The sequence below is a fragment of the Dendropsophus ebraccatus genome, chromosome 1, assembly GCF_027789765.1.
Source record: "Dendropsophus ebraccatus isolate aDenEbr1 chromosome 1, aDenEbr1.pat, whole genome shotgun sequence".
Lineage (NCBI taxonomy): Eukaryota > Metazoa > Chordata > Amphibia > Anura > Hylidae > Dendropsophus > Dendropsophus ebraccatus.
In genome coordinates this window covers 155,471,540-155,498,855 of record NC_091454.1, presented here as the reverse complement: position 1 = coordinate 155,498,855, position 27,316 = coordinate 155,471,540, and positions in this window count along the sequence as shown.

Genomic DNA, 27,316 nt, shown 5'->3' with positions numbered 1-27,316 from the left:
AATGCCGTTAGCCTCCTGCTCAAAATGGGAGTCTATGGGAGGTGCGCGCTCCTGCTCTGTGCACGCTGAAGAATGAACATACCCCACTTCCTGCAGGACATACAGTAGCTGACAAGTACTGAAAGACTTTAGATTTTTTGATGGCAGTAAATTACAAATCTCTGGAACTACCCCTTCAAAAATAATACAGTTCCAGTCCTTAACAGTCTAGATTTCTCATGCACAACACCACTGCAAACAAAGGTGAGGGTGATCTCTCACCAGGAAATACACATCCAAAGGTATCTTCTGGAAGCCTTTTCGATAGAACAGCAGGGGAAGCACTTTTACGCCCCTTTGTGGCAAGACCCAATGAGTAATCAGACCACACCTGAAATTACTTAAATAGTTACCTGGGACCTTATTTCAATCCAGATTTTACAGCAATTCTGTGTACAGTAGGTGCATGAATTTTTTTTTATGGGTGTATATAAAATATATGGACCCACAATCCATATAAGATTGTATAATTAATATTTCTGTCCCAATTACCATTATTTATCTTTTTCTACTGTATATTTTATGACAACATTATAGACAGCTAGATCTTTACAATCTTTATATGTCATTTCTTAAGATTTTCATCAGCAATGGGTTCATTTAAATAATATCATCCATCACTAATTCCTTCACTATCCAACAAGGGCATTCTTAGGCAATGTTGACACAATGGTTTTTCAGCTTAGTTTAAAATGACATTCGTAACGTTCGTAACGGACATCATTTAGCTGTCAGGCCTCCCCTGCAATGACAGCTGTTGGTACATTATTTTAGTTTGGGTTACTAATTGCTCTTAAGTGTGTCTTAATTTAAAATACCATTGAATTTAATAGTACAAACTGAGAAAGTTTGTAAAAGTTTTAAATTGCAAAAGCTGACACCTTTTCTCTATTTTTGACATTGTGTGAATGTAGACTTACATTGTGATCCCTATGTGGATTCTGTATATTCCCTCCCCCCCCCCCCAAAAAAAAAATGTCTTGTCATCATAAGCTTCCTAACAAATACATTAAGGTCCATTAATAACTCAAACTAATTTAAATCACAAGATCGACAAAAAGAACGCCCTTTGATAAGAACATATAATTCAGCAAGCTCTTTGCCATTTTCAAGTTTGAAATATTTTTGGATAACACAAATTATGCCTCTTACCTAGTTAGAAAACTCTGTGGTTTTTATGTTTCTTCCTTAGTAGTGTTGTAGACTCCAGAATATGGGTATTTCCTATAGTGGTTCTTTATCTGTACACAGGGGGGCGACATTCAACTCATTTTGTGACTCTTCAAGTTGATTAATTGTGTGTGGGGTTCAAGTAGGCATCTGTGATGGCCACTCCAGGATGTTCCAGGACTTTTAAAAACAAGCCTTGGTAGACATTGAGGTATGCTTGGGGGTCCCTCCTAGGAGTTTCAGATACTTGATTGAATATATCCCTTTATACATTGCAGATTACAAGTGCCAAAGGAAGCCAAGCAGCCCTAGTCCATCCCTGAGCCACCGCCATACATCATTGAGCCCTATCATTCCATGAGCCCTAGCACTGCGACACCAAAGGGTCAGTTCACACAGAGTAAAAGAGGTGGAATTCCGCAATGGAACTCTCCGCCACGGAATCTCACCTGCCTCAGTGGCATACAGTCTATGGGAGGCCTCTCTCTGCGTCTCTCCACTCAAAGAATTAAAGGGGTTACCCAGGGCTACAAAAACATAGCCACTTTTTCCCCTCTCTTGTCCCAAGATTGGGTGTGGTTTGGGACTCAGTTCAATTGAAGTAAATGTAGCTTAATTGCAAACCCATAGACAGCCTGTATGACACTGAGGCTGGCAGGATTCCGCAGCGGAGCGTTCCGTTGCAGAATTCCGCCTCTTTTACTGATTGTTGATGACTATACAAAAAGGTGGGCATACAGCGCATTAAACCATAGCACTTCTAGGCCTTAGGAAACCATACGCCAGCTTCTTTGACACTATTGGCGGCCTAAATAACGGCCCATATTTTTAATTTTAAAAAAACATGCATCGGACACAGACACATGCATCAAAGCTATGTTCTGAATGCCTTTATTGATCTCTAGCTTGGTAGACAGGCTTTCTCCTTTTACATTGGGCGATTATTGGCTAAACGAACATTTGTAGTAACAGTAAACGCTCTTGTGGACTCTGATAGGCTAGCATGATGCTGTCTGGTTTTCTATGCAGTAATCCTTTTGAACAGTAAAACAGCTTTCTAACCAGTTCCTGTTGTTTACCTTTGTTGTCCTCAGTTCCTTCTTCATTAGGACCTTTGAGTTGTTTATGGAGACAGTAGAATACTGGAAATAAACAAGTAATGTTTGCTTCCATTTTAAAATAGTTTTACAGTCAATGCAAAGCGAGTGTCAAACTTAACAGCTATATCCGATGGACATGTGTTATACGTAGAGTAGACTTCCAGTCAGCTGGAAGGAATTGTACTGTGTAAGTGATGGATATGGGCTGATGGGAAGATGTATGGAGATGTGATGGAGACACTTTTACAGCACTAACCCAATCAACCACATAAATAAATACAGTCCTAGTTTTTTTTGGCAATACACCATTTGCCCAGAGAAAAAAAAATGCTGTAAAGATTTATGACTTAGTATTTTCCATCTGATAAACCTATCACCCTTATCACTTTACACCACAGATTGCCACAGTCCAGACCTTAGGATTCCATTTAATCACTTCTGTAAAGGCTGTTTTGGCACATTTTACACTGCTCAAGCTATTTCAGGGATAAATGGAATATCTGAAAACCTAATTATTGAACCATGGGAGGAGGGGAGACTTTCAACTCAGCAAAAAGCTAAAAGTTAATTAGGATTTGGGACTTTATGAAACCTATTTTACAAGGAATGAGGAATACATAGTGTATGTAAGGAGGTAATTGATTATATAAGAGGCATCTGGTAATGGAAACATAACAGAAATTTCTAAAACTAAATATATACAAATATAGACATATACAGCATTTAATTAATAAATACATAATATTTTTCAGTAGTTTTCAATAGTTTTCTACACTGTGATAACCCACTGATTTCAGACAATTAGGTTAACCTGCGGTCCTATGGAAAATATTAATAAGATAATTTCAGGTAATATACACTTATATAATAATTTCTATATTATTCTTTATATCCAGGGGCAGGCGCAGTCAAGGGCCCAATGCAAAAATAGTTTCTGGGCCTTTTGATTTTAAATAGCTCCTCATAGAGAACCCCCTTGTGTCTCTCTAATAAGCCACTAGTAAAGCCATTTACTACTACCCCCCTACATGCTGTTTAAAAGACAGTAAAATGCTTCTTTTATTGGGGTTTTCCAGGACACTACTATTAATGATCCACCAATGATTTTTGATGGATCTTCCTGTTATTGCAACTAAGACCCTATTCACATGTCCATAATATAATCCATAATCCATGCACTACGGACTGGACCTCCGAAATCCTGGCATCATCATTCATAAACTCCTAAACTACTAAATCTCTGGAGCTGTCAGTACAGTAGTGTGAGTATTTAACATGCACAAGCCAAAAAGACAGAAATGGCTGCACATCGCACACATGGCTGACACGAAAGCTTATTCAGCTACATTTAAAACCAACATCAGAAGTTAGTATATAATTTGGCCAAACCATATTGCCTCATGTACCACGTGCAGGTCTTCTGATACACATGAGTCCCTAACCAAAAAACATCACTGTGTCGGTCAGCGACCACAATCCCCGCAAAGCGTGCGCAAGCAGAGAAGGGGGGCCACGGAATGGCCCTGCAACCCCATTGTCACAGGACCAGACCCTAAAGGGCCCCCCCAGACCCCGCAGGCGCCACCGGCGGAAAAAGTGGACGCCAAGCAACACAAGTGTGAACAAGCTCTTACCTCTCTCCATTCCTCTGCAGGTAGAATGGGAGAATACTAGGAGATCCTCCCCTTATGTACACAGGTGCTTCCTGCTAATTTGGATCACATGGGTCTTACAAAGCACAAGTGCTATCCACAATGAAAAAAGGGACAGAATACATAAAATATGCACAAGCCAAAAAGACAGAAATGGCTGCACATCGCACCTATGGCTGACGCGAAAGCTTATTCAGCTACATTTAACTCTTGTAGCTCACAGCATCATAATAAATGATAGTATACAGACTGTGCACTGACCGCATATTTAGGGGCCTATTCCACGGGAGCAATAATCCGATTCGTCCGATTATCACTCGGTGGAATAGAGAAAACGATGATCATTTATTTAGGGCCAGACCTAAAATCATCGGTCCCCCACCGCGCATCACTATGGTGGAATAGTGGTACGCGGCGGGCGACCGATTTGAGAAGCACCATACATTACCTAGCAGGGCTTTCTTCTCCGCTCAGTCTTCCTCCCCCGATCCCGCGCGCAGCATCAGCAGCTCCGGAGCTGCCTGACTGAGCTGTCAGACCGCTCAGCCAATCACAGGCCAGGACCGCCGCGGCCAGTGATTGGCTGAGCGGTCTGACAGCTCAGACAGGCCACACCGGAGTTGATGCTGCGCCGAGGGACCCGGGGAGGAAGACGGAGCAGAGGAGAAGTCCTGCCAGATAATGTATGGTGCAAGGGCTGCAAGGACATCGGTAATTATGTCCCTGCACCCCTCCCTCAATGATCATCGGGCTGTGGATCGACGCTCATTTACATTGTTGATCGGGCCCTGCTCGGCATGTGGAATAGGACCCTAAGGAAGTGTAAATAGGGCCTTACTGACACTCAGACCCATTACAGTTAAAGGGGTATTACATAGCTTGCATAAAAATTAATGTGGAATTAATCAAAGTTTGCGCCTTGTGCACTTGGTTAGGAAGTCAAGCATTTTTGTGCCAAACCCTGGCTTGCACAATAAGTTGCAGCTCTTGTTTGTGCTAAATTTACTTAATAAAGTAGAATTTATTATTTTGGGAGGTGGGAAAAAAATCAATTGTGCATTGGATTTTTATGTTTTTTTCACAGTGTTCATGATGCAGTGTCAGTAACTTGTTTACTTGATTGCCCGGGTTGTTATGATCTGATTGCAGCGATACCATACATGTGTAGGCCAGTGATCACTCTGACAATCGGTATGGATCTGCCTTTATGACATGTGAAAAGTTTTCTATGATGACAGTGACACTCATGGCCTTCCAACAGGCTAGTTTTGAGGATATCCCATAGAAAGAACACCTGTGATAATACCTGATGCAATAATTATATATATACAGTCATGGCCAAAAGTTTTGAGAATGATACAAATATTAAATTTTACAAAGTCTACCACTTTAGTTTTTAAAATGGCAATTTGCATATACTCCAGAATGTTATAAAGAGTGATCAGCTTAACAGCAATTACTTGCAAAGTCAATATTTGCCTAGAAAATTAACTTTATCCCCCAAAACACATTTCAACATCATTGCAGCCCTGCCTTAAAAGGACCAGCTAACATCGTTTCAGTGATTGCTCCATTAACACAGGTGTGGGTGTTGATGAGGACAGGGCTGGAGATCAATCTGTCATGATTAAGAATGACACCACTGGACACTTTAAAAGGAGGCTGGTGCTTGGCATCATTGTTTCTCTTCTGTTAACCATGGTTATCTCTAAAGAAACATGTGCAGTCATCATTGCACTGCACAAAAATGGCCTAACAGGGAAGAGTATCGCAGGTAGAAAGATTGCACCTCAGTCAACAATCTATCGCATCATCAAGAACTTCGAGGAGAGAGGTTCCACTGTTGTCAAAAAGGCTCCAGGGCGCCCAAGAAAGACCAGCAAGCAACAGGACCGTCTCTTAAGTGTTTCAGCTGCGGGATCGGGCTACCAGCAGTGCAGAGCTTGCTCAGGAATGGCAGCAGCCAGGTGTGAGTGCATCTGCACGCACTGTGAGGCGGAGACTCTTGGAGCAAGGCCTGGTCTCAAGGAGTGCAGCAAAGAAGCCACTTTTCTCCAGAAAAAACATCAGGGACAGACTGATATTCTGCAAAAGGTACAGGGAGTGGGCTGCTGAGGACTGGGGTAAAGTCATTTTCTCTGATGAATCCCCTTTCTGATTGTTTGGGACATCTGGAAAACAGCTTATTCGGAGAAGACGAGGTGAGCGCTACCACCAGTCTTGTCTCATGCCAACTGTAAAGCATCCTGAAACCATTCATGCCAAGGGAATCGCCTCTCTCACAGTCTTGCCTAAAAACACAGCCATGAATAAAGAATGGTACCAGAATGTCCTCCAAGAGCAACTTCTCTCAACCGTCCAAGAGCAGTTTGGTGTTCAATAATGCCTTTTCCAGCATGATGGAGCACCTTGCCATAAAGCAAAGGTGATAACTAAATTGGCTCAGCACATAGAGAAACCAACAAATTCTGACAAAATGCAAGCATTGACTGTGCAAGAATGGACTGCTATCAGTCAGGATTTGGTCCAGAAGTTGATTGAGAGCATGCCAGGGAGTATTGCAGAGGTCCTGAAGAAGAAGAAGGGTCAACACTGCAAATATTGACTTGCTGCATTAACTCATTCTAACTGTCAATATAAGCTTTTGTTTTGTTGCAATTATATTTCTGTAGGCGATAAAAACATCTGACAAGCACACATAAAAACCAGAGGGCAGCAGATCATGTGAAAATATAATATTTGTGTCATTCTCAAAACTTTTGGCCATGATTGTATATATATAAGTATAATTATATCACCTGTGAAATACTAAGGAAATCCTCAAGACATGACCTGTTGGGTCATGAGGACTAGACTTAAAGTGTCCCTGTCATCATAGAAAATGTTTGACATGTGATAGAGACATGTCAAATGTTTTGATTGGTTCAGGCCTGAGTGTTGAGACCCATACCGATCGTCAGAACAAGAGGGAGAGGACCACACTTCAGCGCATCGGCTCCCTGCTCTGTCATAATCAGCCCACAGACATTACATTATGAGCACAGAGCTGGGAAAGGACCGCGCTTAGCGCTATCTTTTCCCCGTTCGTTCTCCTGATCCATATGGGTCTGAACAATCAGACCCGGACTGATTAAAACTTTTGACATTTGAAAAAACCTTTGACATGTGAAAAGGTTCTCATGGTGACAGTACATTTTTGTACTGTGTATACAAATTATGTGCAGGTCAGAGACCTAGGAAAGCTTCTCTGACCAAGCCTCTTGAAGGTGAGAGACATGGGGAAGCACCAGAGAATGAAAACTTTTCTCTATGTTGTGGAAGCTAACAGTGTCAGCAGTTTAAAATATGGATTACAGATGACAGATTAACTTTACAAAGACAATGGCTCCTTTTCCCACTGGGCCCCTATGCAGCTTCACAGATTATCCATCATCTATTTATCTGTATACACCTCCTACTAACTGTCTGTCTAGAAACCGAATTTAGAAGCAACACTCAAAGACTCGAAAAATTCTCAGATTTTTTTCTATAAATATTTGGTGGAAAGCATAAACATTATTATGTGATAGTTCTAGTTACATTAATTTCCCCTTGCTCTTGGCACACTGTTGTACTGTGTGTTTTTGTGAAGACTAAGGTGAAAACTTTACTTTCATATTTATAATATCATGTTTTATTTAACTTTCATAAATTCATATCGTATTTAATGAACATGTGGTTTTACTTACAGATAGGAGAAAGACTGGCAGAAGAAAATATTTGGCTTGTGCACATCAGTTTTCTACCATAAATTGCTGGTTTTCCATATGACAGAGAAGACTGATAGGCGATTAACCACTAATCCATCTAGATCAAATCTAGAAATTGTTTTCTGATTACTGTGACCATTTTAACCATTATACCAATGTTGCAAAGATGTAAACAGTAAGGAGTAGTGGCTTAGCAGCTAAATGGTGCTGTCTTTGTAGGACAACCCTTGTCCATATAGCCGATTAGGATATATGGATATGACAGTGTGAGGATCCAATTTCTGCTCAGTTTGTGCCATCCATATTATGTCTGTTAGTATTCTAGTCATTTTTCAGGTGACAATGAAGAAATAATACTAATAATAATAGTAATAATAATAATAATAATAATAATAATAATAATAATAATAATATAAAATGATAATAATAATAATCATCATTATAAAGAAACATTGATAGCCTACAAATACCTGCAAATCTAGTTTATAGTTTCTGAAGGCTGTTGTTCTCAGTGGATTTCCTGGAATATTGGAATCCTGGAATCCTGGATACAAGAATAACTGCTAGAATATATTGAACTATAAATCTATACATCATGTTATTGACAAAGTTGTTGAAATTAAAAGGCAGAAAAGGAAAATTGATGTACAGTATTCGACATTTAAGTGGATGCCTCAAAAATGTCTTCTTGTCCAATTTATAAAACACTGTCTGCTTCATCATCTTATGGTGGATTACATTTATAATAACCATATTTAATAATATGGAGTATAACCCCTTCCCTCCTGGGCATATTTTCGTTTTTGCATTTTCCTTTTTTTCTCCTCGGGTTTAAAAGGCCATAGCACTTGCATTTTTTCACCTACAGGCCCACATGAGCCCTTATTTTTTGTGCAAATAATTGTACTTTGCAATGGCAGACTTAATTTTTGCATAAAATATATTGCGAAACCAGAAAAAAATTATATGCGCGGTGAATTTGAAAATAAAACGCAATATTTTTTATTTGGGGGGGGTTTGTGTTGACGCCATGCGCCATATGGTAAAACTGACTTGTTATGCATGTTCCTCAGGTTGTTATAATTACAACAATATGTAACATGTATAACTTTTATATTATTTGATGGCTTGTAAAAAATCAAAACCTTTCAAAAAAAACTTAGGGCCACATGTATCATCCGGCGAACGGATGATTTTCGGCGGAAAGTGCCGATTTGCGTATTTTTTTATACGCAAATGGCCGATCTGCGAATAAAATATTCGCAAATCGGCACTTTCCGCCGAGTATGCCAGGGGGGCGGAAAGGGGGCGTGTAGTGGGCGGAACGGAGGGCGTAGATTCAGAGTCCGCGGGATTTACAATCCGTTCCGCCCAAATGTACGACGAAAACCTACTCCAGTCCTTAGCTGGCGTAGGTTTTCGGCGGTGCGCATCGGCGCGCATGGGATTTATGTAGAGGCAGTCCGCCTCTACATAAATCCCCGTAGCGCTGGAGCTGCAGGGGCATTTATAAGTCCAGCGTAAAAAACGCCGGACTTAATAAATGCCCCCTAAATGTTCTTTTAAAATCACTCTATTCCCATGTGTGAGGTGTCATTTTTTGCGCCATGATGTGTACTTTCTATCGGTACCTTACTTGCGTATATGCAACTTTTTGATCACTTTTTGTCACAATTTTTCTGAATTTGATGCGACCAAAAATGCACAATTTTGCATTTTGGGATTTTTTAGCGCTTACGCTGTTTACCATACGAGATCAGGAATGTGATTAATTAATAGTTTGGGCGATTACGTATGCGGCAATGTAAAATATGTTTTTTTATTTATTTATTTTTATTTATAAAGTGGGAAAAGGAAAAAACACTTTTCTTTTTCCACATACAGTAATATGAAGCCCCCTGGGGGACTTCTATATACACAGCACTGATCTCCCATTGAGATCAATGTTGTGTATATCTAAATAGATTGCCGAGACAGGATCAGCGTCATTACGACACTGAGCCCCGGCCGGCTCAGTACACCAGATCTTCCCCCCGCGATGCGATTGTGGGGGGAGATCCAGCCACTAGACACCAGGGATAGGGGGACACAAGACAGTTAGAGGCAGCTGTCATGTTTGACAGCTGCATCTAACTGTCCTAATTAGCAGGCGATCGGCGGCACCCACTAATAGCCGTGGTCCCGTGCTGCGGTAAGCAGGCGAGATCGCGGCTGTTCAGAGTGGGGCCATGTAACAGTCCCTCTCTGAACCTCCCCACCTCGTGCCGGTACGTCCTTCGGAGGGAAGGGGATAATATTGCATTTATAGGCTATGTTTAAATAACGTTTTTTTCAGCTCAGTTTACAATTACATCCGTTATTTTGAGGCTAAAATAACGGACGTTATTTAGCAGCCTGGCCTCCCCTGGTGTTTGCACATTATTCTAGTTTGGGGTTACTAATTGGCTTTTGGGTGTGGCTCAATTGAAAAGTCCATTTAATTCAATAGTAAAAATGGAGAAAGAACGGTGGAAAAAGGAAAACTGTGTGTGAACTACTAATAAAAAAACGTCCGCTGTTTGCAAAGGACGTCTGAAAATAATGATCATGTTCATTATTTTGACGTCCGCTGCAAAAACATCCGTTATTCAATACACTGTGTGCATTGGACGTCTGTCTTCCCATTGACTTCAATGCATTGACATTGCAGTCAGTTAAAACGGACGTTATTTTAAATATGAAAATCAGCCGCCTTTTCTCTATTTTTGACGTTGTGTGAACATAGCCATACAGTGTTTCCTGTATAATAAATGACATTGTAATTTTAAAACAAAAAAAGAGGAAATGCAATACATGACCATTGCTGGATGTCTGGACATAGAACACTGTTAACTACATTAACTGGTTAATAGCTACAGACGATGAAACCACCAATGAAAAAAAAAATTATGTTAATGGGAACTTCAATTTGGAAGCAAATAAGCCATAATAAGGAATGGTCTAATTCAGGTAAACAGGACCAGCTGCACAATACAATTTTATGTAAAAAAAAATAAAAATTGAAATATGTGATAAAATAGTAGGACAGGGCAAAGGAAGGTACAGTGGTACCTCGGTTTAGGAGTAACTTGAATTGAGAGCGTTTTGCAAGAAGAGCTCAGAGTTTTTCAAAATTGTAACTTGGTTTAAGAGCATTGTTTTGGTTTAAGAGCTTCCTGTACTGGGTGGAAGGGGTAGTGGGGGAGGGGCATGGTCTGCATAGGGAGGTCTACAGCACTGTACTCTGACCCAGGAGGTCTTCCTCACCTTCCAAATCATGGCAGATCCACTTCAGGCTGGGGCTTGCATCAGGGGACAGGACTGTGGAGGTCATATCTTCATAGCTGTAACCCCTCTCTCCCTGGACAGAGAGTGCTGCATTTATGTGCCCACATCTGCCTTGCTCATTCCTTCATGATCCTTGCAGTCTCTGTCAGTCCTTGTGTTTCCCATCCTATCCATTCCTGCTATAATGTGCCTGCACTTACACTCAGCTATATACACTGGTGCTATAATGTTCCTGAACTTACACTCAGTTATAAACACTGCTGTATAGAAAAGTTTCTGTCACTGTCCTCCTGCACAGCTCTGTGATTCTCACTTCCTGATTGGTCCATGCTAAATACACACCTCCTTCTGGTTATATGACCACACAGACCTCTGACAGCAGCCCTGCTTCTCTATTGTAGCCTGTTGTACTACACTACTGCATTATGGGGATCTGCAGCTCCGTCCTGTGTCTACAAACTGCTGCTGTTTTTCAGGTTTATGCACTTACTATACATTATACTCCACTTGCTGATTCCTATACTGTACAGTACCTTATAATATGACATATTCAGCTGTTTATAAATGTTTGTTTCATTTGTTTTACATGTTATTCAGAATAAAAAAATCATTTTTGGGGGGGGGGGTGTGAAACCGATTGCCTGATTTTCAATGATTTCTTATGGCAAAATTTGCTTTGGTTTAAGAGTAGATTTGGATGAATTACAAGCACGGTCCCAGAATGAATTAAACTCGTAATCCAAGGTACCACTGTAAATCAGAGGTTAGCATTTACTTCACACTAAGGCCCATTCACACTATGGAATCGGCGCCGAAATTCCATGGTGAACCTCTAGGCGTGGACTCAGCGCCAAAACCTGCCTCCTATCTGTTTTAATGGGAAGGCTTGTGTCCCTTTGCTCTCCGCACCTCTCTGCTCAAAGAATTGACATGTCCCTCCCATTCAAACAGATAGCAGGCAGGATTCGGCGCACGGGGGTTCCGCACTGAATTTTGCAGCTGATTCCATAGTGTGAACGGGCCCTAAGACAAGCCCAAACCAGAGAATATGCATATATGGTAAAGTTTTCATAAAACGATGTACAATTATGGACTTTATACTTTCATACCATAAACATTTATTTGATTATTATTATTATTATTATTATTATTATTATATGCTAAGTCAGGATTGGGAACCTTCGGCCCCCCAGCTGTTGCAAAACTACAACTCCCATCATGCCTGGACAAATAGGAATTGTAGTTTTGCAACAGCTGGAGGGCCAAAGGTTCACCATCCCTGTACTAAGTCGATATCATCATGCATCATCATCATGTCTATATTATTATTATTAAATATATCATTATGTAATTATTTGTTAGTTCTTTTTTATTCTGGTAGATTTTATGGATTATTTGAAATGTTTGTTGGTTGATTAGTTTGGGAGAATGAGAGCAATCATGAAAATATTGCTTTATATTTCTCCATGTTATGATGCAGAAAAATCTTGCCCATATTGCTTGATGCAATAATTCAATTAGTGTAAAACTGTTTAGGGAGTCCCTTGACATTGGCAGCAAGCCGTAACAAAGAGACAAGCAAACAAGTCTCAACCTCTTGGAAGTGATGATATGGCCCCTACAGAGCCCTGATCTCAACTTCAATGAGTCTATCTGGGATAGCATGAAGAGACAGAAAGATTGGAGCAGCCTACGGCCTTATTCACATGATCCGTGCTGCGATCCGGAGGAGGATCGCGGCATGGATCCCATAGATGGAGCCCCCCCCCGCCGCTGGGCATGGATCCCCACCACCCACCCCCAGCAGAAGAGATGACAGGAATGCATGATGTGCGCTCCTGTCATGGCATCTACTACTCACTTATTTCCCTGTGCAGGCTGGCTACACGCGCTCACCGGCAGTGGTCTGGACTACGCCGCTGGGAGAAGAAGGCAGCATAGTCCAGGCCACTTCTGGTGAACATGTAAGCGGTCAGCACGGGGGAATAGACGAATAAATCGTTAGAAAAATCGTAAGAAAATTTGTAAGAAAAATCGTTATTGCGATCGGCGGGGGGGGGGGGGGGGGGGGGGGGTTGATCCGTGCCACGATCTGCACTAGGACATGTGCCACTTTTTCACAGTGTGGATTGTGGTACGGATCATGTGAATGGCTTCATTAACTTTAATAGCACCTAAAATTTTACGGGATGTGTGAATGCAGCCTACATCTAAAGGAGATCTGTGGGTAGTTCTCCAAAATGTTTGGAACAACCTCCCTGCCCAGTGTGTTAGTGTACCTAGAAGAACTGATGCTGTTTTGAAGGCGGTCACAGCAAAATGTGATTTAGATGTCTTCTCTGTTTATTAACTATGCGTTTTGTCAAAACAAACAAACTTACTTTGCAGTATTGCATTTTTCAACTTATGCACAGTACTGCAGCAAAACTTCATGTTTTTTAAAAAATATTTTTACTCAATCTTTTGCATCTCCAAAGAAAACAATAAATTTGTTAAGGATGGAAGTGATCACATCACAACTAATCCTAGGCTGACAAGTCTCAGCACAGTCACTTTTGTAAATCTGATGATTTATCAGGCATGTGTTGAATGGAACATAAAGTAGTGTAATTAGTTTAATTAGAATGTTTGGAGATGTCATCTGAAGTTCTTTATGTCACTGGCTGCAAACAACACTAATGTGATGTTCAATGGGGGATAAAAATACCTTTCTGGATAAGTAATAGTTTAACCGTTAACTTAAGGGATCATGTGAAGACAAAACAAATCACAGCAGATATATATGTGACTCATCTAATGAAGGCTTAAATCCAGTGACATGGTTAACATGGTTGTGTCCACACAATGTCAGGGGTCAGAAGTGTTAATTAGACTCTCTAACTCCGAATTTTAAATATGACAAAAATTATGCAAAAAATCCTCATTCAAGATAAGACTGTCCCTAGATCTAAAGAATATAACCATTGTTGTTTCTACTAAACAAAAAAATTATATTAAATTCAATAGTACATTACAGATAAGCCTATAAAGGTTCAGTGAACCCCTACACTGTGGAGTTGGTCTTTAGAGCAGTGACACAAAGGCAATGGTTAACATGTAGCAATGTCCAGGATACCCTGCTCAGTTCATAGCTTTTGTTAATTTTTGCCCTTTGATACTTTTGCCGTCTTGCACATTTTTTGTAAAACCTTGGATAATCTATAGGACTTGCGAAACTAATTTCATGGTTTCCTCAAAGAGATAGGGCCCTATTCCACCGGAAGATTATCGTTTGCATAATCGTTAACGATTAACGATCTCAAACGACCGCTATTGCGAAAGACCTGAAAACATTCACTCATTTCCATGGATTGATAATCGTTACTTATGATCGTAATTGCGATAGTTTTTCTTCGCTATTTATTCCCTATTGCGTTCGTATCTATTGCAAACGACAGAACGATGTCTTATTCAATGCAAACGTTTTGCGAACGAGCAACGATAAAAATAGGTCCAGGTCTTATAAAGCGATCAACGATTTCTTGTTTGGCCGTTAATCGTTAACTACATTTTAACCGAACGATTATCGTTTAGATTCGAACGATTTCATGATAATCTGAATGATAATCGTCCGGTGGAATAGGGCCCATACTCTATCCCCTCAGGTCCATATCGAAGGTCTCACTCCTAGACAGCACCCTTTTCTGTGTAGACAAGGAGCAAGAACCCTTAAAAAGCCTTCTTCTGGAGAAGATCCTGATTTGTCTGATAATGCCATGCTTCAAGGTTCTTTAACCCCCTTCATGACCAAAGGTCATTGATGCACGGATGTCCAGGTCACAATGAAGCAGTGTTCTCCTCCTAGCTTATGAGAGCCATAACACTTTTATTTTTTCACCTACAAGGCAACTTGGGGGCTCATTTTGTGCACCATGATTCATAGTTTTTATTGGTGACATATTGGTGCAAATGGAAGTTTTTGCCTTTTATTATTATTTTTTTTTTTTCTGATACAAAATATATAATAATAAAAAAAGAAAATCAGCAATCCTGGTGTGTGTTTTTTTCTTTTAAAATTTTTATTTACACTGTTCACCATGCACGAGGGCTTTATGCGAAGATCACGGATCCAACAGGATGGAGGCAAGTATTTCTCATCTGCCTGTCAGGGAAAGTGATCGGGACCCCCGCAGTTGCGTTGCTTGGGTCTCGATCAGTCAATGACATGTACTTCTGTCACTGACTTCCTTAAATGCTGCAAATGCTACAGAGTGCGGAGTTTAAGGGGTTAAAGGGGTTATCCAGTGCAGCATAAACATGGCCACTTTTGCACCACTTTTGTTTCCAGTTTTAGTGGGGTTTGAAACTCAGTTCCATTGAAGTAAATGGAGCTTAATTGAAAACCACACCTGAACTGGAGACAAGAGTGGGACAAAAGTCCTGGGACACTAATGCGTGCGGGTCTGATCACACTGACGCAGCCTTGTACACATTAGAACCCCTTCACGGCAGGAATGTTTATATACATTCCCACTGCACGGGGCATAGACTGTAGGAACCTATATATTTATATATATATATATATATATATATATATATATATATATATATGTACTGTGGACGTGAAGGGGTTAAGGAGTCAATTGCTGACTTATAGATGGAGCTAGAAAAGTTTAGAGAAGTTTTTTTCTTCTAAAGGACATCTACAGTACCTATAGAAATAGGAAATAACCTTCATTCTGGAAATGTAAATACTATGTAAATTTCTGCTCCTAAGGTCAGTAGCTGACAGCTATCTCTCCTGATTTCAACATAAACCTGAACATTTGACATGGCTGAACATTGCTGTATTGTGCACTAAGAGACGGGCGGTAAGCCACTGTTAGAAAGCTCTGGTGGCGGTTTATCTGCAAAATGGTTGGGCAGTTGAAACATACTCATCTTTCGGGGGGAGATTTGACCTCCCCCCATACAAGTTAGAGAGTTGGCCAAACTTGTTAAAGATGACGAGTATGGCAGGGCGGTTAGGATCTGTACATTTTTCATTTGGGTAATGCATCTGATGCATTTGTTTGCCAGAAAAAAAGGATACTGTTTTTTTGTTTTGTTTTTTTGCCATATATGTAACCGGTTAATATTGGTAAAGGAGGTGATAAGTGTATCTTCAGTAGTATCTGTCAGGATCTTGTACCTTTGCTATTATGACACCACTGCTGTTTTTCAAATAGATTTTTTGAGTTATAATCGTTCCTCTTGGTTTATGGTCACCTTATTATTTTGATATCAAGAATAGCTATTATTTGCACTTAGTCTCATCTTTCACATCTTTATAAACTTGAGGGTTAAAATACTATTAAATAAATTCTATGCATTTGAGTCAAACAGCTGTATTGTGATGAAATCTTCACCGTTTCCTAGATTATCAGTTGACAGGTCTAGGATGTGAACAGATTATCCCTGCTTATCCCTCAGAGCCATTTGTTTTGTTAACTGTCTAGGGATGTCATGAAGTGGTAACCCAGCCATGTGTACCCACATGTACAATTTTCTTGAATAAACACTGCACCGACTGGATGCACATAAAGCCTGGAAACACACATCAAACAAAATGAAGAGATCCAGTCTGAGATAGTGGTCAACTTATAATTAACAACTCTTAATTAAATAGGATTATGCTCTTTTCTATTTGCTTTGCTCCCACTCTAACAAAGGCACACTTAATGCAAATACCCTCACAGCCAGTTGCTAGTATTACAAAGCATTTGACAACTCTTCACAGTGGAATTAGTTGAATATTAAGGGGTAATCCATGATGTGTGGGGACATCAATATTCTTATATGTAGAGACATATAGTTGTTTGCGTCATTCAAGATGTCTGTCAGGCATCCCCCATACTCTGAAAGACCCCAGCACATCACACTCTCCTGAAATTTTAAAATCTATAGAAGCAACTTTAAAACCAATGTCTTTAAAAAAGCGTACACAAAAATATTGCGACTGCCACTTTAAGACCAAATAAACAGCTACTCAACTCACATTCATCTCCTTATAACCTCCGTTAAAGATTGTAAGCCCTCATGGGCAGTGTTCTTTTTGTCTTCTGTACGAGTCTGGTGTTTATTGTACTTGTTTCTTTTCCAATGTTATTTAATTTCAGTTATTTATATTTCATACACCCTGAAATTAATGGTGCTTAAAATAAATAAATAAATAAATAAATAATAACACTCTAATTTCCCATATCCGTTAAAGGAAAAATCCAATATGCCATATGATGGCCATTAAAAGCATTGACTGTACAAACATGCTCGGAGTTTAAAGAGTTTTCCTCTTTGGACAATCCCTACTTATTGGGAGAGTCTTTTGACAATAAGGTGATCACAAAGTGTCTTTCTATTGAGAGCCCCATCAATCAGCTATTAGATCTAGTAAATCGGCAGTAAGTGTTAAATTTCTTGTAGTGCCACCATAGGGGAATATAAACATCATGCAGTGCCCATGTAGGACAGGTCATCTAAGGAGAGAGTTGTCCTTTGTAACACATTTCACTCAGAAGTCTCTAATAGGGTATATGAAAATGAGTTTTTTTTAATACTGGAAAACCTCTTTGTTTGCATATAGCCTTCTGGAGTCAGGAAACATTGAAATACATACAGTCAAATCTTCACATGCAATCCACATTTTAGCAGATTGACATTAGATTTCTGAAAAATGTAAATGTGGTGTGAATTTAGAAGTTTAGTATTTATTTTTTACAAATGTAGAAACCATGTCTGCCACCATAAATATGTTGTGTTTGACCACAAAGTGCAAAAAATTTCTATCTCATAGCAAGTGAATAGACATTTTCTACTACTATTAATGTGTCTCTTTCCTTTATTCTAAGAATATTGTGACTTAGGATAATTGCAGCATATAGTAGCTTATGGTCGGGCAGCTGTGTATATAGAGGTCATAAAGGACAAAACCAAAAAGTAGAAAGTAAAATGGCATTAACTTTTAGCCACTTGCTGAACATCCATAAACTATAAAAATCCTAGCAGTGATCAATTAACAGTATAGCAGGACCACAGCAATATTGACGCTCTCTTACCGAGAGAAGACAGGAACAATGTATTACCTTTCATGCTTTCCCGGTGCTGGGTATCTGAAATAGCTACTAGGTCTTAGGATACCCCGATCAACTTTTCTGACAATGTTAGGCAGAATTAATAATAAAAATGTATTTAAAAATGTCCCCCCAAATGTAAAATAAAAATGTATACACGTTTATGTGAAACCCCCCCCACAAAAAATAGTATCTATATTATATATAGTATTTTTCAATCAAAACCAGGAGTGGATTGAAAACACAGAAAGGCTATGTTCAGACAATGTTGAAATTGAGTGGATGGCCAAAATTAAAGACAATACAAATGTCTTCGATTGGTCATGTTTAATTAATTAAAGTCTTAGGTGTATGGCACGTCTAAAGACTGTAGTGTTGTACTGATAGCTACAACTGCGTTTTGCTGTTTTTTTTATACAAAGAATACATATACTATTATCAAAATGTTATACTAGTATATGGAAAAACTCTGGTGTGAGAACTCTACCTCTAGTGCAGTTATGGAATGGGTGTATAGCGAGTGCACTACTTGGCTGGCACCAAATGACCTAATTAGTATGTATAATTAGTAGGCTCTCTAGCAATACCCCTAAAATATTATTTTATTTTTAGGGGTATTGCTAGAGAGCCTACTAATTATACTAGTATATGCTTGAGGATTTCTTGCTCCGGGCCTACAGTGGCTGCACAAGACAAAAAAAAATCAAAATATGTTGTAAAGTCTTACCTTTAGTATTGTCTACCGTTATCATATGATCAGAGGGTATCTTTATTATGGCAGCTTCTCAAACATTTCTCTTTACAGTAGGTAAAATATTTTCTCTCTTAAAGGTAAATGTACCCTTTTCTGCTCAAGTATTTTATGTAGGCCTATAATTGTTGAAGTAGTCAATGACACTTTAGTCCATAATAATAATTCTTATTATTTTATATTCACAGCCCCAACGCATTCCGCAGCACTTTACAACCCTATGGTCACATACATTGACAAAATCAAACACTATAGAGATACACATGTAATCATCAAGTCAACCATTCTGAATTCTGATTTTCAAAAACATTAGAAGTACACTTAATTTAAAATCCAGTGTCCAGATCCAAATCCAAAATGTATTGTAGATCATTTAAGGATATATAGTGTAGCATCAAGTATCAAGTCTTCCCAATGAATATCATATTTCAGATATGACTATAACAAAAAATGAATGAGAAAGGGTCAAATAATTTTTTTAAAGAATTTCCAATGAAGTTTTATGTATTTTTACAGCTAACCAGTGTGCAATACGACACTAACATTAATATTTTGGTACTTTAGGTCATTAAACATAAAATATGACATACACGTTCTCAGTAGAAGACTTTAACAGAATTGCACACATTTGGTTTAGGAACCTTATATTCTAGGCCTATTATCTAACCAACCATAATTTGACAGAAATTATACTAAATGTATATATATACTTGTGCTTTACATTCATCATACTGAAGAATTATTATTGTATAGTACTCTCTCCCATGTCATTTACAGCATCATGTTAACGATTAAAATATAGTCCCTGATTGGTCAAAGGCTATATAGTTATTGTAAAATTAAAGGAGAAGTCCGGCCAAAATTAATTTTTGATATGTTGTTACTTATGAAAAGTTATACAAATTTCTAATGTACATTAATTATGGGAAATGCACATATACTGCTATTTCCCTTAATTTAGTAGATCAGGAAGTGTTAGAAATATCTCTGAAGAAGTGACGTCACGACCCAGGGTGTAATTCCTATGGAGTGTCCAGCAGGGGGCGCTCTCTATATAGAAGTCTATGGGACTTTATTGTTTCTATGGGTTTCTATGTAATGTAATGTAATGTAATGTAGTGTACAGTGCTTTATTGAATGAATACATCTATGGAATACTTTGGGGAGCAAGTGTCCTTGCTCCCCAAAGTATTGCATAAATGTATTCATTCAATACATTCAATACACAGTAAGCCCGCCGATCCGCCGCATTTCCGCCGATCCGCCACACGCTGATCCGCCGCATTCCCGCCGATCCGGACCATATACATTGAACTACAGCTCCCATCATCTGCTTCTAGTATGAACAGGTGATGGGAGCTGTAGTTGGGTAATGGATATGACATGCCGCCGGGCGCAGGGGGGAGCCGCTCAGTACACAGGAGCGCTCCCCCCTCCTCCTCCTCCTCCTCCTTCCGTGATAACTTCCGCCTATACCAATGCTAAGTCCCTGCCTGGCCGCCGCTCTCCCCCCCATACATACCGGCTCCCGATGCATCCTGGTGTCCGCGCTGATGCCGGGAGCCGGTATATGTGAGCGGAGAGCGGCGGCCAGGCAGGGACTCAGCATTGGTATAGGCGGAAGTTATCACGGAAGGAGGAGGAGGAGGGGGGAGCGCTCCTGTGTACTGAGCAGCTCCCCCCTGCACCCGGCGGCATGTCATATCCATTACCCAGCTACAGCTCCCATCACCTGTTCATACTAGAAGCAGATGATGGGAGCTGTAGTTCAATGTATATGGTCTGGATCGGCGGGAATGCGGCGGATCAGCGTGTGGCGGATCGGCGGGAATGCGGCGGAAATTCGGCGGAAATGCGGCGGATCGGCGGGCTTACTGTGTATTGAATGAATACATTTATGCAATACTTTGGGGAGCAAGGACACTTGCTCCCCAAAGTATTCCATAGATGTATTCATTCAATAAAGCACTGTACACTACATTACATTACATTACATTACATTACATAGAAACCCATAGAAACAATAAAGTCCCATAGACTTCTATATAGAGAGCGCCCCCTGCTGGACACTCCATAGGAATTACACCCTGGGTCGTGACGTCACTTCTTCAGAGATATTTCTAACACTTCCTGATCTACTAAATTAAGGGAAATAGCAGTATATGTGCATTTCCCATAATTAATGTACATTAGAAATTTGTATAACTTTTCATAAGTAACAACATATCAAAAATTAATTTTGGCCGGACTTCTCCTTTAAGCTGTAGTCTTTTCAGGAGCAATATTTTTTACCTGTCAATCTATTCTTTGACACAACCTACAATTTTAAGTATGGGTTTTTAAACTTAATTCTGCTTGACTTGGCATCCTAGTATGTAATCACTACTAAGAACAGAAAACAGTTAAACAACAACAAAAAATAGAAAATATAAAAACAAAGTTATTCTACGATTCAGTAAATAAATGAGAACTTATTACTGAATAGTTATGCTATGTTCACACACAGTAAAATAATACCAAAATACGTCCGTAATTTTGGGTGAAAATAAAGCAATGTGTGAACCAAGAGGCATTGCCAGGGCCCAAAAACATCCGGGGCCCTCTGAGTTGCATAAATTTGCTACAAGTTGTTTCCACAAGCTGTTAGGAATAGAAAAAGATAATTCCTGATTTAGCCAATGTTAATTACATTTAATAGTAATTTCTCTTCTCATAGAAGCAACATAAATCTAAATTATAATGCAAAAACACAAAAACAAAAATGTATCCTATAGACAAAAAAAAAATCTTAAATGGAGACCCTACTAAAACTATATTAACATAGTAAAATAATACAGCCATGCCATGACCACATATTACCACCACCTAATAACTAATACCATCAAACTGTATACAACACCCTATATGCAGACCATTTATTCCACCATACAATGAGCATATTACAGCACAGTTACTGTACATCCAGTGACTCACAAGTTACGTCTTCTCTGATTGGAGTCTTTCTTTTATGTTGTCTTCCCCACTTGGCCCAGGCCGTCATGTTTTGCTAGTCACCACAAAATCTGTCAGACACACATCTTAGGCTCTGCACTTTTATAACACAACCTACCCACCTCTATACAAGCTGCCCATCCATAGTGCCCCAAATGGTAATAATGCCCCCTTATGTAACCCATGCAGTATTGGTTCCCTTAACAGTACCCCTTAATACTGCCCCATACAGAAGTTAACCCATAGCAGTGCCCTCACACAGTAAAGTGGTCCGCCGTCCATTTTTGACAACTGATGGCCCAAATGCATCAGTTGTCATTAATTGTCCTATCCTTTTTTTTACATTAAACACACAATTATGCCTGCACACAGTGATTGCCCCATTATTTCCCCGATGCTGTGGAAAACCCTATAATAGTGTCCCAAATAGCAGTTCATTTGACAATAGTGCTCCATAAAGTAGGTAATCCCTCTCAATACTTTCCCATATTAGTGGCACATTAAATGTACCCTGGGTTGTCCACTCAACCTGCCCTCCCCCAGTGCCATTGCCGTTATTTTAAAACAACTGCTGTTATTTTGAAATAACGGGCATTATTTGCCATTAGATGATGGCCATCCGCTAAATATGTGTTAACATAGCCTTTCTGTGCTTTCAATCCACTCCTTGTTTTGGTTGAAAAATACTGACCAAAATACTGAGTAAAAATACAGTGTGGGAACATAGCCTTAAAATTCTAAGTCAGGGATGGGCAACCTTTTGAGTTTGGTGTGTCAAAATTCGCCAAAAACCAAGCATAACTCAGGCATTGTGTCACTTTGAGAAAGAAAACATAATTTTGCAATATTTAGTACAGGCCCTCACCTCTCTCAGCCTCCAATTTACTTTATCCCAGTAATGATAGTGAATTAGAAATCTATGACACCCCAAAACAGTAAATTGGATGATGACTACTGTGGTTATGACTTATGTGGTTGCTGGTAATAGCGATCACAGGGCCCTCAGAAATGCGTCCCCACGGTATTCCACTGCTGCCTGTTGTGTCGGGTGTCCTAGATTGGACATTTCATCCTCGGTTCCTACACGGCCAAGAGCAGTAACCATAGATAAAACATTTGCTTAGTGTAGTGTTGTAGATGCTTTGTGCTGGACATCCATAGGACATAACAACAGGACTCTGGCACAGACCGTTTAATTCTACACCAATCATCCCACCCTTCTAGATAAATAGAATATCTGAAACCCAATTTAAAGTCAATTTCTGGCATTTCTACATTGCGCGGATCCATCTTTATTTAATAAAGTTGCTTTCTCTGAAAGTGTAAAGCCATCTCCATAGGTGGACTACAATGTAGAGAATGTTCTTGTTTGTAGTTCAAGGGTGTAGTATTACTGTTTCTTGTGTATACAACAATGTTCTGCATGAACAAGTCTTAATTCCGTACATTATAGTTTCTAAACACAATTAAAGGCTATTTGACGTCTCTCTCCTATCAGCTTTCTAAGCAGGCACATGCTAGAATCTGTTTAATATTTGTACAATGCTCAACTGCATTTAAGTTGAATAGTTAAATAGCCAGACAGCACAGCATATCTGTCTTTTTTATATATCTTAGTTAGATCAGGAACGCTGTCATTTTCACCTTGAAATGAAATAAATCAAAGCCACGTACTTCCTGCTTTCTTCTTGACACCCCAGGCATTCTAAGCTTTACGTCTGAGTAATTGCTAACACAATAAGCACTGAAAACATTATGAATAGACCAGTGGTGTAACATGACCTCACATAAGAATTCTCTTGTCTTAGGGTCCTTTTACACGCACAGATAAATTGTTTAACCGGTTGTTTAGCGAACGACAAGTGAGGATTTTTTTCTTTTAAAGATGAGAAGATAGATCACTACATAAAGTCGTTAATGTGATTGTAATTGCCTTTGTATATATTCTGTGAATGTTCATAATTGCGTTCATATCTACAGTTTATACTGTGAACGATGGGCGTTTACAATGAAAGACTTGAGAATGATTAAGGCTGTGTTCACTCAATGTTTTTCAGGTCCGTTTAAAATGACGTCCGACATATTGAGTTTAAAATAACGGAAGTCATTCAGCTGTCTAGCCTAACCTAGCCTTACCTAGTGCAATGACGGCTGTTGGTACATTATTGTACATTATTGTATTATAGTTTGGGCTTACTAATTGGCCTTTGGATGCGTCCTAATTGAAAAGTTAATTGAATTTTATAGTTAAAAACGGAGAAAGAACATTGACAAAAGAAAAACTGTGTGTGAACAACTAATAAAAAACGTCCTCTGTTATCAAAAGACGTCCGAAAATAATTGTCATGATCATTATTTTGACATCCGAGGTGATAACGTCCATTATTCAATACATTGTGTGCATTGGACGTCGTCTTTCCATTGACTTCAATGCAGTTTGTTAAATCGCGGATGTTATAATGGATGTTATTTTAAATTTCAAAATCGGACGCCTTTTCTCTACTTTTGACACTGTGTGAACATGGCCAAACAATGATTTTAAGGTCAGCTCAAAAGATGCGATCAACGACATACAAACAAAATTTTGTTCGTAGTTTGATCGCTGCTGTGTTTATACCAGAAGATTATGGACATGTTCACACAACGTTTTTTTCCTCTTTGTTTGAAATTACTTCATTTCATTTTTTGGCTGGCCGTTGGTGCAATAACGGCTGTTGGTACATTACTGTAGTTTAAAGTGACACTGTCACCTCCTTTGTGCATTCTGACATCTCTACACAGGTGTAAAGGGTAAATTTTGCGGTTTACATACCTTATTTTATATCATACGTCATGGTGCTTGTTCAAGTACTTGAACAAACACCATGACGTATGATATGAAATAGGGTATAAAAAACGCTAAATTTACCCTTTACACCTGTGTAGAGATATCAGAATGCAAAAAGGGGGTGACAGTGTCACTTTAAGTGGACTAATTGTCCTTTGGGTATGTCTTTAATTGAAAAGTCAATTGCATTTATTAGTAAAAATGGTGAAAGGACGGTGAAAAAAGAAAAACTATGTGTGAACAACTAAAGAATAGCATTCGCTGTTTGCTATAGACGTCAGAAATCAATTGACATGATCATTATTTTGACTGTGGTGCAGACAATGTTTGTCATATTGTACACTGTGTTCATTGGACATCCATCATTGCATTGAAGTCAATTAAATTGCGGCAGTAACAGACATCTTCTTTAAATAGAACAGGTGGTCACCTTTTCTCTTTTTCTGGTGTTGTGTGAACATAGAAATTGACTATGCAGACAATGTAAAGTATGTCTCAGGCCGTTCTTTACATTGTCTCCTATGGTTAATTAGAACGTGGGCACACCTGAATGTGCCAGCATCCCAATTCAAAAGAAGTGATGAACTTCACAAACAGAGGCCGTCCTGTGACACGGCCGTGTCACAGAACGGCCATTATCTTACAGCATGTGAAAATTGCCAAAGGCTTTATCCATGTTTTCCAGAATTATCTAGGGCTGTATATAACTTTTCCAGCCACTGGAATTCAAATGACAAACAGTAAGACTCAAAAATGCCCAAGTTGTGCCCATCTCTATTGAAGACTTCTTTAAAAGAAATATAGTCACAGCTGGGACTGCATGGTATGTCTTGGGCAACATACCCAGGAGGCACATGCTTTGGATTAAATAACACTTTTTAAAGCATTATACTACACATATCTTATTTACGTTTATCATAAAGTGATGACATCTGGGGAGAGGGAGGCATCAGAACATACTGAGGCTATGTACATCTATATCATAAAAATCAAAGTCTGTCTGTCTGTCCTTCTGTCTGTCTGTCTGTCCTCTATAGACTTCCAAACGTCTGAACCGTTTGACCCCAAATTTGGCACACAGATACATTGGGTGCCTGGGAAGGTTATTGCGAAGGTCCCGTCCCCGCCAGATGTACAGGAGGGGAGGGGGAGGGGAAAGAGAGGCGCCCCATAGAGATGAATGGGAAAAATCTCACTACAAACACAGGTGATATAATTAGCTGCAGCAGACACGGCAGTTGGAGCCTTAGCAACCAATAGGATTACTGCTCTCATTTTCACAGGGAGCAATGGTTGCTAGGGAAGCTGCCTCACAACATGCACAGTAATAACTGGTAGACCCTCTACTCCATCTATACAGTACATGTATACAGGACCCCCTACTCCATCTATACAGTACATGTATATACAGGACCCCCTACTCCATCTATACAGTACATGTATATACAGGACCCCCTACTCCATCTATACAGTACATGTATATACAGGGCCCCCTACTCCATCTATACAGGACATGTATATACAGGACCCCCTACTCCATCTATACAGTACATGTATATACAGGACCCCCTACTCCATCTATACAGTACATGTATATACAGGACCCCCTACTCCATCTATACAGGACATGTATATACAGGACCCCCTACTCCATCTATACAGTACATGTATATACAGGGCCCCCTACTCCATCTATACAGTACATGTATATACAGGACCCCCTACTCCATCTATACAGTACATGTATATACAGGACCCCCTACTCCATCTATACAGGACATGTATATACAGGACCCCCTACTCCATCTATACAGTACATGTATATACAGGGCCCCCTACTCCATCTATACAGGACATGTATACAGGACCCCCTACTTGATCCATACAGTACATGTATATACAGAACCCCCTACTCCATCTATACAGTACATGTATATACAGAACCCCCTACTCCATCTATAGAGTACATGTATATACAGAACCCCCTACTCCATCTATACAGTACATGTATATACAGGGCCCCCTACTCCATCTATACAGTACATGTATATACAGGGCCCCCTACTCCATCTATACAGTACATGTATATACAGGGCACTACAGGTATACCAAACTGTGACTGGGTAACACTGCCACACCAGACCTGACCAATACCGCTATACTGTGCTGGATAACACTGTCATACCAGACCTGACCAATACCGCCATACTGTGACTGGATAACACCGCTATACCAGACCTGACCAATACCACCATACCGTGACTGGATAACACCGCCACACCAGACCTGACCAATACCGCCATACTGTGACTGGATAACACCCCCATACCAGACATGACCAATACCGACACACTGTGACTGAAAAACACTGCCATACGGGTAAATACAACCCTGCAAGTATACAGGACACTACAGGTATACAGGACCCCAAAACTATACACTACAAGTGCACGGGACCTCCACAAAACTATATACTACAGGTATAATGGACCCCAAACTTTACACTACAGGTATACAGGACCCCAAAACTATATACTACAGGTATACAGGACCTCCACCAACTATATACTTCAGGTATACAGGACCTCCACCAACTACATACTACAGGTATACAGGACCCCAAACTAAACACTACAGGTATAC